At 36.2% G+C, this 5,312-nt stretch overlaps 1 long non-coding RNA gene across 1 annotated transcript; it reads right to left on the bottom strand.

The window, feature by feature from the left end:
- Window positions 1–1,298: 1,298 nt before the first annotated feature.
- LOC111865101 lies at window positions 1,299–5,268 on the bottom strand. The gene is made up of 3 exons (XR_002842925.2): window positions 5,200–5,268; window positions 4,223–4,323; window positions 1,299–3,478 (listed from the first exon to the last, which is right to left on the bottom strand). It is a non-coding gene; the product is annotated as an uncharacterized LOC111865101 (long non-coding RNA).
- Window positions 5,269–5,312: the final 44 nt, after the last annotated feature.

Raw genomic sequence — 5,312 nt, 5'->3', positions numbered from 1 at the left:
ATACGACGTTCCTGTACAACCAGTAGTGATATTGTAGATCAGTCTCTGGCTTGCAGGTGTGGAGACAATTTTATTAAGTTGTAACACACCTGCACATGGCATGGGCACCAGCATGATGGACAGGAGGAAGGGGGGGGGACTGTCATTCATCTGTTTTATTCAGACAGAATGATATTGTAAAATATTTACAACAGAAACCAAAATTAAAATAAAATCTTGATATGGGCGCCAGCATGTGGGATGAGAGGAAGGGGGCGGGGGGGACCTGTCATTCATGTTTTACTTTTAGGACAGAATGAAATTGTAAAATATTTACATCAGAAACTAAAATATCATCTTGATATGGGCGCCAGCATGTGGGATGAGAGGAAGGTGGACCTGGCATTCATGTTTTGTTTTTAAGACAGAATGAAATTATAAAACATTTACATCAGAAACTAAAATTAAAATTAAAATAAAATCCTGATACAGGTGCCAGCATGTGGGATGGGAGGAATGGGGGCAGGGGGACCTAGCATTCATGTTTTATTTTTAAGACAGAATGAAATTATAAAATATTTACATCAGAAACTAAAATAATTAAAATAAAATCCTGATACTGGTGCCAGCATGTGGGATGGGAGGAGGGGGGACCTGTCATTCATCTGTTTTATTCCGACAGAATGAAACTGTAAAATATTTACACCAGAAACTAAAATTAAAATAAAATCTTGATATGGGCACCAGCATGTGGGATGGGAAGAGGGGGGGAACCTGGCATTCATGTTTTTATTTTTAAGACAGAATGAATTTATAAAATATTTACATCAGGAACTAAAATAATTGAAATAAAATCCTTCCATCTTAAATACTATTGTGTGGTCAGAGAGAAGTCTTAAGCAACTTAAAGATATATATTCACCAACAAATTTTCTACTTCCCTAAAGTCACTTGTGTCATCTTGAAAGCAAGTCAGTTTGTTGAAAGGGATTTATATGCAATAATAGTTTATATATTAAGATCACAGAACCTAGAGGGGAGCACTAAGTAATATGAAACTAAGCAATTAAGCAAAGCTATCCCTGTAACATGCCATGAAGGCCCATAGGGTTGTGAGACGTTGAGGGTCCCACATTATCTAGAAAAGTCGGCTCAAAGACGGCATTGAGGTTGTCAGCCTTACACTCTGGCCGTGCTTTACTCCGCAGGAAAGTTATTTAATTAATTCCTGGTACATATTTCTGTTAGAGACTGAGTCAAACCCAGGGCCATAGTGCAGCTGGAAGGATAAAGTCTATTGAAAAAAATTCAATGACCTCCTTGGGATTTGAACCCGCGACCTTCTGGCTTGTAGCATAGCCCCTCAACCAACTATGCAACCACGTGCTCCCCATAGTGTTACATATAAAATTATTTTCAAGACTGCAGTCTTCTTCCAAAATGCAGGTAAAGACATAGTAGATTACACACAGGGTTTACAGTCACTTCTGTTAGAGCCTCAAATCTCACAAATACAGTAACAGTTTTACATACAATTTAGATATTCTGATTATAATTTTTCTTGTATACACGTATTTAGATTTTGAGTGATCATTCAAAACTCACATACATATTCATATGAGTTAACTTCATTTACCATATAAAATCTGGGATTAATACTGTGGGGAGGGGAGTGTACATGTGTGTCAGTAAGACATTAACTGGCTGCTCTTTCAGGATGTCACAAAAATGAGGAGACTAAAGAACATTGTACCTTGCCTCAGAATTTAGCACAACAGTCAAAGGATTTTATATAGATTAAGACCGAAATACATGCATTTCATGGCAGTCAGTTTAACAGGTTATATATGTGGTTAATTTCTTGTTAAATGTTAGAGAGAGGGAGAAGGAATTGTATTTTCATAAAAATTAATACATTTATGTTCCTTGAACTGAGAAAAGCAATCAAATCTTAAAGTAAGTGAGAAAAGGGTTCCTGTTAACTGTCTCTAACAGTCATTACGGTACAAGATATTGTGACACGTCAAACCATTGTTGCGCAACATGATGTGGGAAGAGTTTCCATCAAAACAGACGGTTGCCAAGTTACGCAACAGGAAATAAAGTGGTTTCTCCATGCCATGCTGAACCACACTGATCACTATGCAGCAATAAAAAAACTCTTGGCAGCATTATGAAGCAACGCCTCTGTAAACGCAATGTGGTTTTAACTCGACTAAGGAGCAGTTAGTATTCAGCAGAACAGAAGTCAGTCAGTCAGTCACGGGAAGAACTGAACGCGTGATTATAAGATTTTATGTGTGATAATCAGTGATAGTTTGTAATAGCTGAGAAGGTATTTGGAGCGTGTAATTCAGTCACACTTGTATAGCTCCCGTGTTATACTGTAAATAAGTGAAGACTGCTGAAGATAATGTGAAGAGATTAGTGTTTAGGGTTTGTAAATTGTGTAAACCCACAACAGTATTATAATTAATTGTAATTAAGACTTATAGGTTGTTAATAAAACCGATTAACAATCTGGAAAAGTCTTCAGTAGACAGAACATGTTACACTGTAATATGCTCTCAAAAAATATTGAGAATTTGAGGCTCTCATTGCTGTGAATATAAAAATTAGTCTTGTGGAATGTGACACCATGTTGTCTGGTATACTCTTGTTGCCTAAATCTTAAGTGTACAAAGGGAAAATAGACACACCAGGTTCATCTGAAATGTTGGTCCTTTCATTGCAAACTACATGGAATCACATCCTGGAAGACTGTGATCTTCACCAGCACACATAAAGAAAAATGAAAAGGACATATGCAAATTCTATACACTGTATTACCTGTGATAAAAAGAAACAAGCTTAAGTACATAATTCCCTTCATGTTCCTACCTTGGAAGGTGTAATGATACATTCAAGCTAATAATGTCTCTTCTTTCTTTAAAATTTACAAATTACTCAATACGTTAAAAGTTATGAGTAAAAGTACCTAATTCACTGCTCCCTTAACATATGTTGTCTTCTGTATGCAATGATAACACAATTTTACTGTACCATGACAACTCTCTCATGGAACTGGAGGGCTCACTTTTTTACTTCAAAAATTAACTGCATTGTGTCACAGAATGTATGTTAAACTCTTTACAATGCAGTGGTTACTACTTGTATTTGTACCTCCTAATGGATTATCTAATGTCTCTTGCACTTTCCCTGTAGAGTATTTGCTTCACATTCTTCTCACAATAAAAAGACATTAACTGATAGCTCTTTGTAACAGAGGTGCCATGATGCAACAATTTAGGCAGGCTCCAGGATTAGAAAACTCCTACAATATCTATCCCACTCTGCCTCATTACATCAGATACAGCTACAGCTGCAAATTTTGCATCTGAAGACTGTTGTGCACAACTGTGGATGATGCAGATAATCTTGAATCCTTACCTGCAACCGGAACTACGGCACAGTCTTCAGGCATCCCGGCACAGCATCCGAGTGAACACCTTCCAGGTTTCTGTGAAAAGTATGAGAATGGACACTGTAGGAACAGAGGGTATCAGGACAGGCAAGAACTATGTAAGAGTGCTGCAATCTAGGAGTCAACTTGTCCAAATTTTGAAACAATATTTCTGTCAAAATGGATAGACTTACACTCTGTGGGGTAAAATACCAGCTGCTTGAATCTTTCAAGTTAAAATTAAGAAGAAAGAAAACTGAAGAATTTACTTTCACTAAAAATTAACACATTTATATTCTTTATACATAAAAAATTGTACTTAAGTTTTAATGCAAAATCTGGAGAAATGACACAAATTTCCTGTAGGAATGAATACATTTATACTCAACTTAGAGAATATATACTTATATGTCTTACAAGTTGACAACTTTAGTGCAAGTAAATACAAATAATCGTACATTAAATTGCATGGTACATGTATCCAAAAAAGAATTTTAATTCATAAAATGAATTATTAAGAAAAAAACAATTTTTTGTAGACAAATGCAGCAAAATGGGCTAGTATGATGTGGGGCCTCTGGATATGATTGAGGGAACTGGGGGGGACTTCATTAGTACTTGATTTATTGAAATACAGAAATGGAACACAAATTTTGTATATGACATTAGTTTAAACAGGTATGTCTTCATCATGATGGTAAAATTAAACACAATCACCTAAGAAATATGATCTGTTGCAAGTAGGTAACAACAAATCGTACCACTGCAGATATCTTTGGCCAACTGCATAAGACGACCTACCTGTATATCTCATTATCTCAGCTCTTGATCACATTCCCTCGTCATCATCTCATGTCCAGACACAGAAAAACTCCCACACTCTGTGGCAGCTGTTCTCGTCTCTGTGGAAGAACAAGGTCCACTGCTTATTACCATAGAATTCCAAACTTTGCATATGCAACTGTTAGGTATTGTTTAAAATTAAAGAATGGAATCATAAGTTAATATATTTTTATTCTTGATATATGGAATGGGATGGATTGGATTGATCTGGCTCAGGACAGGGAGCAGTGGAGGGTTCTTATGAACAAGGTAATGAACCTTTGGGTTCCATAAAATGCTGGGAAATTCTTGAGTAGCTGCAGATTTGGCTTCTCAAGAAGGGCTCAGCTCCTAACTAAGCAATCAACTGTGGGAAAAGCATTTAATTCTTACAAATGTAGACAGAAACTATCCCTAACTGCTCTGTAACACAATACTCACATGCAAATAAAACCATTTTATTTAGGCGCTGGAAAATAACCAGATCTACAAGATGACCATGAACTAGCATTGTAAATCATAACTTACAAGTTGAAACAGAAAAATCGTTGAACAAACAGCTTGCTGGTGGAGGAATCACGTTTTTTTAAGTAAAAACAATTTGTAAACGTACCCAAGTTTACGCAGTTTCAGGACACTTACACAGACCTTCCTTTTATCTTTAAGACAAAATTATCACTTTCTTTACACATTCTTGACATGTTATTTCGCACACAATGCATGAATATAAAAACGCCAGTCAAGATCAGAGTCAACTCGTTTGTATTTACTTTCAATGCAAGACCATTCACCGAAATGTTCCCACACGTAACGCCTTACCATGATGAACACCATTACTAACACATTTCGAGACATAAAATTTATACACAACTATTTTTCATACTCTTCTCTCCCTTTTCAACTCAAAAATATTTTAAACAGTCTTTAAATTTTACCTCAAAAACATGAATACACACCTCTTACGTAACGTTTTCTAGTTTCGTCTCGTAATGGCGGACTGCTGTACCTTTCTACGCTTACAAACCAAACATGGCCAACATGTCTTGATATTACGCAGTGTGCTGTACCT

This window comes from Cryptotermes secundus, unplaced genomic scaffold (genome assembly GCF_002891405.2).
Source record: "Cryptotermes secundus unplaced genomic scaffold, Csec_1.0 scaffold5388, whole genome shotgun sequence".
NCBI classification, from domain to species: Eukaryota; Metazoa; Arthropoda; class Insecta; order Blattodea; family Kalotermitidae; genus Cryptotermes; species Cryptotermes secundus.
This window is presented reverse-complemented; position numbering and strand designations above follow the sequence as displayed.